Raw genomic sequence first — 12,259 nt, forward strand, 5'->3', positions numbered from 1 at the left:
GTCGCGCTATTAAAATTCGAATGATGTGAAAAGTGAATTATTCGATCTTCGACTTATCAATGTTTAAATATAGACCTTAGGTCATTGTGTTACGAACGTGTTTACATTGACCGTGGCAGGGTCATGGAGTATGCATGCACTCGGCTTATTGCCAGATACAAGTTACTGACCTTCGACATTAAACCAGTTCAATTTTTATATTTTTTTTATGATTGCTTGGACTTGTTCTGGAGTTGCCTGCCCTAAGTGTCACTTATTAAAAATACATACCTACACAGATTTATGCATCTATAAACGATAAGAATATATTTGTCAGCAACATTATTATTAATATAATAGCTGACCCAGCAAACGTTGTATTGCCGATTTTAAAATCGCGATACAAAAGTAACCGTTGATCGTAGATGGGTGAAAATTTGAAGTTGTATGTATTTTTTACTGCTGACTCATAATCAAACAAATATAGATTTGATTGTCCGATTCTCAGACCTACCGAATATGCACACAAAATTTCATGAGAATCGGTCAAGCCGTTAAAATGATTTATTTGTATGAATCGTGGTAACATAGTTGTTAACAATTATTTGGTGTACAGCACAATTCGCCAATATATCGGCTTACAAATATTTGATTGTCAATATTGGAATTTTTATATTTATACGTCACTAATAAACTACTAATAATATAATAGGTACGTTTCGGAGGAGTTCAATGTTTAACACCATGACACGAGAATTTTATATATTAGATTATTTCGATATCATTACAGTCAGATCATTATCGGAATAAAAAGATATTATTTATAGTCGTTACATGATCTTAATTTAATTGTTACACTTAAAATTAATTTTAATAATATATTCATGAAACAAAAACACTATTCCAACAATGCACAGTACATATTTACGCATTGAACTTTTCAGTAAATCCATTAATTTCACGTATAAGATGTTTAGCACTAATGTTGCACAATCTGTCAGTTGTATAGCTACAGGTATACTGCTTTAAGCATTTCGGTGACGCGACCCCATAAGATTTAAAGCTAAAGAAGTTTTCGCTTCTATAATATTAATATAAATATCAAACCAATTAAATATTTAGAAAATAAATAAAAAATTGTAAATACTTAGTAATATAAAAACAATTATTAGTTGGGATAATATCGTTTGTGTCCCTGACGTCGGGAGCGCTTGCTAACACAAACTTATCAAAACAATAATGTTGCCGACATAATAAAAAAAAAACTATTTTTTCTAGAAATTTTAAAGAAAATCTGTAATGAGCTATTCAAAATTGTGGATATAAAGTTAACCAAGCGTAAAAAGTATCTCAATGAATTATTATAATAATACGTAAATTAATTTACCTAAAAAAACATATCAAAAATCTTAAAAACATTTACTTTCTTTACAGATAAAATAATGGGAAGCCATAATAATTCCATTTCATAAAAACTATTTAAATGTTCCTTTTATGCTTGAAGAAGTTAGAATTGATACATTGTTATGTGTTATATATATAAGTATACAATAATCTGTCAAGCGAAGTTCCCATATAACTATTCCCATGACTGCGGCGCGGCGGTTACACCGCATCCTCAGACGTTGAACAAAGGGCGCGGGCGGTAATTACCAGCAATCATTCAATTATTGTGCGTAGGGTGACCATCTGTATATTTATCGTTACGGTTTCAAGAAAATTGTCATATTATACAGCCAATTGAACGCCCAGTTGTTTGATTTTGATCAGAGTACATTATATAGTCTTGGGTGAAACATTTTGTCGTTTAACATTTGAGTTTTATGTTACATCAACCAGTCGTCGCTGTATAGACTCGAACCCTTTGCCTGTCCTAATAATGGACGTGCAAACAGAAAAAAAACAACAACCAGTGCGACAACCTAATCACTGTTCTCTATTTTAACAGTCAGTGTAAACGATATATTTAAAAATAAATAGGCGGAAAATCGGAGAAATACTCTAACTTATCTCACGAATGATTAGTCTATAAATTTTAAAGATGACTTTTCTCGAAATTTCGAAACTGATGAAATTCATTGTTAATCAACTTTAACACGTAAAATCTCCAAAACTTTTACATGTAAATAATACGACGAATTTCTTATCCAGACAAAATAATATTATAAAATAATATCTTACAGTGACTATTGTCGCAGTATAAGATAAATCTATTTTAAAAACAAAACCATATGCGTAATTAATACAAATATTGCGTCAACTGTTTTCTTCTGTCGCTAAATACATCAACATTGTCTCGAAGTCTAGTGTCTATATATAACTACAACATGTCGACTCACAGCCATTTACAACACAAGTGGTTAAGCATAGGTTCTGTACCCTTCCAAAAATACGGCGTGTGGCCCGAGCGAAACTGCTCGGGGAAGGAGGTCTCCTACACTGATAAACCCGGTACCCTCCGCGATAAAATCTTATAAAGAAACGCTGACATATTCCGGTGAAGTAGGGGCTCCGGTCCTCGACACTAACTTATGCAAAACATAGCGGCACTTGGCCGCTACTTTGCGCCGGTACTGTGCGAGTGTGGTAATTAGCCCGGACGAGTCTGGCCCATTCGTGCGGACGTCCTAACACAGCAGCGTGTTGCGTGACTCTCTCACTTCTAAAAGTCGAGTCGAGGCATAAGAACACTAAACGCGTCTGATTTCGTGTACGTATAACTAAGTATGAGTACCGATTTGCAATGGAATCAGTCGGTACATATCGCACGGCGCGTGCAGGAGCGGGACACCGCTCTTTTTCATAACCGCACCCAATCCTTGCTGTGTCTGTTACCGTAGCTGACTCACTACTTGCGTTTATCTCTAGTATAGTAAGTACTCTGACGCTTTAGTTACTATACATATCTGTTGTTATGTAGAGTCAATTAAGGAACATTCTCGAAGGTCCTATGTTTTGTAAACAACTGTGTTTATCAAGCAGCAAGGTGTGTCAAGGTCCAGATTCCTTTACGTCGGTAGGTACCTACCGAATTCCATAACTCTCCCGAACATTGGACGCTCGTCGTGACCTTCGTAACAATAGATATAACTTCACACTATACTAGGGTGCTATTTAACATTACAGAACCTGTATCTTCATAAATCCTCAAATATTATGAAATATCGTATTTTCAATGCAACTCATCTCTTTCTCATCACATCAATAACTTATAAAGGCTAATCGTTAATTGTTTTCAATATTAAACGCACGAAAGCTCAAGATAATTTGGTCGGTGTGATTTCAAGCACCAAGTCATCAGGCGTGTCTGCAGACTGCAGTCCCTTTGTTCACAGAGCATATCATGTAAGTGCGTTCTCAGGCCGCCTCGAGTCAAATGATTTACTTGACTCATTCTGTTACTCACTCGATTCTTTGTTCCAGCTGATTCATTTAGTTGGCTTTAATTGATCGCTGATGTCTTCCTGTGTTTTTGTCTATTACGACTGATATTATCACTTAGTTTACAGTTATGTTTAGGGATCAGATCCCTAAAAATAACTGTCTATTTAATCTTCTTTTAAAGAATCTGTGAATTGCACACACTCGCGCATGTAGTTTCGTACCACCGTACAAACATAATAACACTTTTACCTTTTAAATACTTTTACAATGAAAACAAGTAAGGGTTTTTTTTATGAAAATATGGGACGAGACGCCCATTACAATGCATTGCCGCTCAGGATTCTTGAAAAACCCCAAAAATTCGGAGCGGCACTACAATTGCGCTCGTCACCTTGAGACATAAGATGTTAAGTCTCATTTGCCCAGTAATTTCACTAGCTACGGCGCCCTTCAGACCGAAACACAATAATGTTTACACATTACTGCTTCACGGCAGAAATAGGCGCCGTTGTGGTATCCATAATCTAGCCGTTTTTAAACTTTTAAACTATTAAAAATATTGTATTTATCTTCGATTTTGGGACTAAAGTACATAAAATGTGAATGGCTTTTATATATAGAACAATATTAATACACTCTTTATCTTTAACAGGCGGATAATAGGGTTCCAGCTGGTTACTCTTCGGGTCCGGAATCTACAAAGGAAGCTACACGTCATCGTTTAGGTCTTACGTCATCTACACTCAAACTCGAGCTGAAATAAGTTTGGGTTCCTGAAGGAAACCCTAAAAGGAGAATTTCTACTCCTACTCTAACATACTGTACACATGCGTATACATACACTCACGCCTTATTCCCGTCGGGGTAAGCAGAGACAATAGAATGCCACTTGCTTCTATTCCTACAAATCTCACGCGCTTCCTCTACATTCATTAGTCTTTTCATACATGCTCGACGGTTGCGGATGCTTCGGACCTTTCCTTTTCTCAAAACGTCCCCAATTTGGTCAACGAATGTTCTACGAGGTCTCCCGCGACCGACTTGCCCACACACACATGCCTTATATACACGAATACTCACAAATGAATACGAAACGTGGATTTATTATACAAAAATGACAACTTAACTGGTAGCATGCCACAAAACAATTGAAAGGAGCATACTAAAACTAACAAGAACACTTAAAGTGAAAAGTGAACAGATAAAGACAGAAAACGAAAGTTATAGATGCCTTAGATTACGCTCTGATACACAAGTGGTAGGCTGGACGTATATCAAGATTCACAGACCGAAATGGACATTAAAAACAACTATTTGAGAAGGACGAACAGAAAAAGAAGGGAACGCCCTTGAAAAATGTGGACAGACGATGTGAAAGGGTCACCAGGAAGCTTCTTTTTTTATTTTATTAAAATTAGGGACGAGACGAGCAGGACGTTCAGCTGATGGAAATTGATACACCCTACCCATTACAATGCAGTGATGCTCAGGATTATTGAAAAACCCAAAAATTCTGAGCGGCACTACAATTGCGCTCGTCACCTTGAGGTGTATGATGTTAAGTCTCATTTGCCCATTTATTTCACTTGCTACGGCGTCCTTCAAACTGAAACACAGTAATGATTACGAATTACTGCTTCACGGCAGCAAAGGAGCCTCCCACTGGATGAAGAGGAAATGGAGTGTAGGGGCCACTTATAGATGAAGAGATCAGTGGACAGATAAACAGTTGCCGATACCCAAGAAAGGGTTCGAGTGAAGGAGAATAAAGACAGTTAAACTAATAATAATGATTAAAAAGAAAATTGCATGTTTTTAAGAAACTTAAAATTATATTTATCATATTAAAGGAACAATTAATTATTATAATTAAAAACATTACAATAATGATCGTAGATTAGAAATAAATGGGTTTTATTTTAAGAATCACTTCGATGTTTGTCATTTTCCTAAAAACGCGAAGAGGTAGTAAGTTTTATTTATAATTAAAATAGGCACGTAGCACGATCCCATAAAGCCTATAATATAATATATTGTAACGTCACGCAAATGAAAAAATATTTTTTAAAATCTGGAGGTTTGACGCGTAGCGAGATTTCAGCAGAAGTACCAAATGGAAAAACAAGTAGAGTTATTTGTTGTTTTACTAAAAGCCTTCTCCGTTACTTAGTCAACATTTTTCAAGGTATTTCTACGATAAGGTCTGTTATTAGACCTGCTTCAATCACTTTTCCTATTAATCGGACTTGAATACCATTTCGACCATTTTCTTTTAATGTTTAAATTCAGAGCTACAATTTAGACACAAAAAATGGAATAACAGTTACATCATAGTTGGGTTTTTTGTCTTTTGCGATGAAAATGTTTTTTTTTGTAATTTTTTTACAAATAAAACATCTAATTATTTATCGTAATGTTTAAAACGCTCAATAATAGCTTTAAAGTAGAGATGTGTCGACTAGTCGGTTAAGCCAACTATCCGGCAACTATCGTTATCTGCCACTAGTCGGCGATTATTCGGCAAAAAACGCCGACTATCCGGCTTCTTACTTTGTATGTATATGATAATAAAATTTATGAATTGAAGGAATTACAGTAAATAAAAACCTTTCTTTATTAATATTTTTAAATTATAATCAGTCAATACATTTCGAAAAGTTATTTTTTTTGGGAAATAATCAGTTTCCATAATTAAAATATATTTATTAAAAAAAACATATATATGAATATTTTAGCTAGTCTGCCAAAGTCATAATCGGCACATCTCTATTTGTAGGGCATCTATGTTTAATATTTTAATAATTTTATAACTTCAGAATATCTATAATTAAATGGATAATTACATACTAGAATATTGCAAAACATGTTTTCAATTTACGTAATTTATGGATTATTTTTCGGCGTACTTATTTTACGCAGGTTTAATTTGTATAATTATGTAATATTATGTAACCCTCAAAAAGGTTTTAACAAGTATATTATTAATTAGACGCACATACAAGATGCAAGTAAAACGTAAATATCCCAAAATATCAATCCCCCTTACCATTAAAATACCGCGCGAGTGTGAAAGAGACGGAGCATCACAACAACACGTCTACCGAAAATATACCCGGTCCCTTTCCCACTATACCGGAGAAAGTGAAATAAAAATAGAATTCTGTGAATAGTACGTCCCATGTTTGGAGTACACTGGAATATTCCACTTCCAGTATTTCTAATTCAAGTGAACATTCAGGAACTACGTTATATATTTTCTATACTGTTTTACCTAAAATTCAGTTTTTAAAACGCTATCCGATATTTTTCTTCTGCAACATAGTTGTTTTTCTGTTTTTAAATTTTATCCAACGTCTTTTATGATTAACATCAGTCTGCTTTGCAAAGAGGTTTTAGAGCACTAAGGGTATATTTATTAGAAATAATGACACTCAATATGCTTAGTAAGTGTAGGTTCTATTGTTTTGGATTGCCTCAACTTTTTATATGTTACATTTTGTATCTATCAATGTAATATAATCTTATGAAGTAATTTTTATCACGACATGAGATGTACTTGAAAAGCACACATATTCAAGATCATAATATAACTGTTAATATAAGTGACATAAGAAAGAATTAGGGATATTAGTAGTAAAATTTTAGGGTGGTTATTCACGTACAGAGGATGCATGAAATGTAGATTGATTGTAAAATTTATTTGGGGAATTTGGTAATATTTTGGGTAAGTGTTTGGAAAAATTTACCTTCGCGTACTATACCTAGGTACCTACATAAGAACAGATACTGAAATGGGTCAGTGGAAGTGTTATAGATTTACGTAGTTGCCGTGAAAATGTAGTCCCAAATATTTGACTTCATCTCTGGATGAAAAGGCGTGATTGTATATTTCGTCTGTTCAAGTATATTTGAAGTAAATTTATCTTTAGACTAAATGCTTCTCTATGTATAAACAAAACTCATCTGCTATGACAAAGGAACATAATGAAGTAGCACATCTCAAGACCTCATTCAAACCGCACTGCGCCATCACCTAAGGGTATGGGCAAAGGGTGAAATGTCTATTATTGTCTTATAAAAGTCCACGCCCTTTAAAACGGATCAAGTAAATACCTACAAGTAAACTGCTATTTTGGCAAAAAGTGTATGTAGATAGTTCTACTCGTACCTACTGAGATGACAGCGAGATGTAATGCGTTTTCAGATAACAGATGAAAGCAATAAAGTAAAGAAAGAATAGTTTAATTCTTTATAACTTATAAGTTCAATAATAAACATCTTATAACACAGTCAAATACCTACCTACAAATGTCTGTAGCATTAGTATCACATTTTTAAAAAAAACATTATATTCAAAATAGAATTTTGCACTTTCTTTCCCTTAGAGCACAGAATAGACTTCGTAAAATTGAATTATGTAAACACTTAACAAGTTGTGCATTTGACAAGATAATACCGGGCGCATTGTGAACTGTTTAACATAGGGCAGGGAAAGTACAATTATCAGATATTATGTCTAGGCTAGTCTGGTAATATTTCAATAAATTTACCTTTAAAAGACAGGTATGACTAGGAGGTGGGGGCAACTCGAATTCACGGAGGTGACACACTATTGCAATTAAATATTACCTACTGTGGAGTTGATAAGATTTGGAAAAATAATGAAATATTATGTTAATTGTTAGAAAAGTATGGAACCTCGCAAAACCTCAGCCAGCACAAGTAAAATACTCAGTTTCTGCAGTTATTTTATGATAACGAAGATATTATGATACCATTAGATATATTAAATAACACACAATATAAAATATAACAACTATAGGTCAGGTTTTTAAAAAGAGTTCTCCGTCTTATGAAATCGTAACAAGGTCACTGAAGCTTTGAAATATTAGAAATTATGCCGTTAGTCTTTTATTTTCTGCATTAATCATTTAAAAATTTATATAGGTACATTAAAAATAAACCGTTTATAACTAAATACTGTAAGACTAAATATTAGCTAAGTACCTAGTTAATACTAAAATACTGATGTAAAGTAATTTTCCAGTAGACATTTGGCTGTCTCGATTTAAGCTTCCATGTACCCATTCATATTATTATAAATGATAGAAATGATACCATTTTAGACCTAGTGCATAATAGAAAAACAATAGAATGTACCATAATTGATTTTAGCGCCTGTTTAGCGAAAAACACCGATACTGTGCTGACGAAATAAGAAAGCTTGTTTACCAAAGAATTATTACAAAAAAAATTAATGATTCGTGGTACCTAGATTAAAAAATATTGTGTTAGTAACAGTTGAACCCTACGGTACCTATTAAAACCTATTTGGGGTAAGAGTATGGATATATTTTAATTTACATAGGAGCAACAAGTAGTTAGATAGGTACTTTAACATCTAGAGCCTTATAAATGCCAAACATATCGAATCGAATTATATAACAAATCTCTGTACGCAGTTGAGACACGTTTTAAATTTATAATTTGTACCTACATAGTTTAACTTACGTAAGCTATAAATGCGGTGGCAAAAAAATAACATACCTACCTGAGTACAGAAAGAGGTGAGTGACCCAAAATAAAATGGAAAAATTACGTGTTATTTTAGAATTTGCGAACACGATCATAGAATCACGTTTCATAGTTGTATTGAAATAAGCAGGTAGATCCGCGGTTCACATAAAAAAAACTTACCTGTTTTTAAAAGATCACTCAATATCCTTTCCACAAAACTGCTCGAAACCGAATATTATCTGAAAATAGAAACGAATTTTATTAATGCTCGTCTGAACAAACTACCCGGTTACTAAGAACAAACGTACGCAATGCAATAAATCTAACCGTCATTCAAAAACTAATGATACACAGTCGAAAACTATTCCGAATTGATACGCACCGATAATAAACACGTCCACAAATGTTTTATATTGTTCACAAAGCACGTTTCCACGCACTGTATTAGCCGGTTGCGGAGTTACTAGTTATTTCCGAATTGTATGGAGACAAGCGTTCGTTAGGGCGATCGCTGCGAGACTGAGCGTTCGGCCGACGGCGTACTAGCGCCCTCTCAATTCTCATCCGCCCCACGTTTGAATGTGTGAGTGAACTGCCGATGTGGGGGTGCTTATTGCGTCCTGCGCATTATTTATTTTCAAATACAGGATGAATAGTCTACTTTCAGTGCATCTGTAGACAAAATTAAATGCTCAAATACTTATTTTTCGATGGATGATGTTCGTGAACCGTGGATCGTGAATATAATAAGGATACGAAGAAGCGTCTCTTTATAAACGGCCGTGAACTGACATCGTCGACGGTCATTGCCACGCAACACTGCTGGTATAAAAATACGTCATTGAATCTTTTACGCTCACAATATCTATAACCAGGTAATAAAATAATATTGTGTTTCTTAACACATTAGCTTTCCTATTATGTAATAAATAATTACAGAATATTATTTTGTCTCTTTATTTGGGTATTAAATGCAGTTATTAAATATGTTTTTTATCTTAATATATATAAATTACGTGACACGTTTGTCCGCGATGGATTCTTAAGCTAATGAACGGATTTTAATGGGGATTACTTCATGGAGTGCAGTTTAGTCCAACTTGAGAGATAGGATAGTTTTTATGTCGATCTGGGACCCATAATTATTTTTATTTTCACTATTTACTATGAGAGAATTTAGTGACGCACGGTTTGACAGTTCCGCTGTGAAACAATTTCATTATAACAACAGGGAGCATTTTTTACGGATTAATTCTTGATGTTTTGAAATATTATTGGCAAATTCCTATAAACAGTATTTTTTTTTATTATCTACAGAACAACGTCTGTCGGGGCAGCTAGTATAATATAGATTGACAAAGGTGAGGCGGGTAGGAGCTAAGGTTATATTATGAACTACGGAGTTAGTTGCCCTGATAAAGAACTTGGTATCTTTTCAAATACTTTGGTGCGTGTCTAGGTACTTATAATGTACTTTTTGGATTTGTTTCATATAATATTTGGATAGTCCAGGGCTTTTATAATGAGTATTATGTACATTATTGAAAAGAGCGCAAAAAAAGAATGCTGGGAGAGTTTCTTGCGCCGCTTCTTGCCGTCAGAGCGCCATTTGTTTCCGAAGCGGTAGTAGTATCTAGTATATTAGAAATGACATCAAAAATAATTCTAAAGGAATAAATTTTGAGAAAATAAATGCCTTTTGCCTTTTATTATTATACAACTTATTTGAAGTAGATGTAGGTACATCGAACGTGTAAAAGGTTTTGAAATGTAGCATATAGACGTATGGTGGCCATTAGTTCGACTCACAAGGTCGTCCCACGAATGTGGAAGTTCTGCGCCACGTCAATCAAGAAACGAAACCATCAAGATGAGGAAAGTCGCATATTTGCGGCACGTGTTTAGGCACAAGAGGTACGAAGTCCTACAACTCATCATGATGGAAAAAGATGACGGAAGAAGAGGCGTAGGTCGCAGAAATGAGTCTTGGCTGCGCAACATCCGAGAGTGGACAGGAATCTCAATCCGGCAGAACTATTTCACGTCGCGAAGGACAAAAAGTTAAAATTGCAAAGCTGACTGCAAACCTTTGTTAGGTGGAGAGTCACGCGAAGAAGAAGTAGGTAGATACATAAGTAATTGATTTTGATGGCCCTCTTCTAATTTAATCGAGCCATGCACCCGGTTCTACCCGGTTTTGAACTATCCGGTGCTTTTAAGCTTTTTCTATAAATCATTTCAATTACAATATATGCAAAGTGACGCAACAAAAATACTCAAATGTCAAAAACTGAAAGGCTTACACGAGTAAGTCAAAAAAAGAAAAAAAAAGTAAATTAATACTTATAAACAAAAGAGTTATTGAGTATAGTAGCTGCATCAATCCACACATACCGTAAATAAATAGATTCATTATGTGAGCATTTCATAATATATATAATAACTTTAACTTTAAAGGAAATAATAACAATAAAAAACACATCAAGCAGACCTCCCGGTAACAAGATCATCCAGCCACCACTGTCACAATATTACTTCGATTATGCATTATTGTTGTGAGTTGTGGCCTGTGTCTGTGAACTATATGTATAACTTTTGAAAGGGAGTTTTCAAATTTTCGTGGAATATATAAAAACAGGCCCTGTAACAATACTTGGTTGCAGGCCTAATCAGGAGAGTCCATATGTTCACCAAACCAACATTTCATTGTCATCTTCAACTTTATACAAATGAATTAAGTTTTCTTTAGTGTTAATTCCGCCAATATTTGTTTTTATAACAATTCGACACGTGTTTCGCCTCTACACGAGGCACCCTTAGGACGTGTTGTCTCGCTAAAATCTGGCACGAGACTCTTGGAGACTCGTTTAAAGACAAATATTAGCGGAATTAACACTAAAGAAAACTCAAATCATTTGTATAATTATGGAATTCCGCAAAGTAACGCCTAATTCAATAAAATTATCTTAAACTTTGCCAATAAAAGCCGAAAGGGCGGACACTCCATCTACTAATAGAAATAAATAAAAAGCGGCCAAGTGCGAGTCGGACTCGCCCTTGAAGGGTTCCGCAGCAAGTAACATAATATAAAAGTTATATAGAAAGGAAAATGATATTATTAAATTATTTAAATGGAAAAGGCAAAAAACCTTTGCTCCAAATCATACAGTGCAAATGAGCATCATTTATACGTATTAAAAAAAACTACTTACTAGATCTCGTTCAAATCAATTTTCGGTGGAAGTTTGCATGGTAATGTACATCATATATTTTTTTAGTTTTATCATTCTATTTTTGTGTGAAAATGTTAATGCGGTTCACAGAAATCATTACCTATTCACCTTCTTACTAAGTTTCTACAGTATAGTTCTTATAGTTT

At 34.3% G+C, this 12,259-nt stretch overlaps 1 protein-coding gene across 6 annotated transcripts in view; it reads right to left on the reverse strand.

Annotated features, from left to right (window-relative positions):
* LOC126970799 (brain tumor protein) overlaps positions 1–12,259 on the reverse strand; it is a 578,011-nt gene that overhangs the window by 208,803 nt on the left and 356,949 nt on the right. For 5 of the 6 annotated variants that reach the window (XM_050816912.1, XM_050816914.1, XM_050816911.1 and 2 more), the window contains exons 1-2: positions 9,263–9,430; positions 9,061–9,119 (exon numbers count right to left, since the gene is read on the reverse strand). The gene's annotated coding sequence lies outside the window, so the exon portion shown is untranslated. Of the gene's footprint in view, positions 1–9,060; positions 9,120–9,262; positions 9,431–12,259 lie in introns of those variants that run through there. The other variant, XM_050816916.1, reaches the window with a different exon arrangement.

This window comes from Leptidea sinapis, chromosome 22, assembly GCF_905404315.1.
Source record: "Leptidea sinapis chromosome 22, ilLepSina1.1, whole genome shotgun sequence".
NCBI lineage: Eukaryota > Metazoa > Arthropoda > Insecta > Lepidoptera > Pieridae > Leptidea > Leptidea sinapis.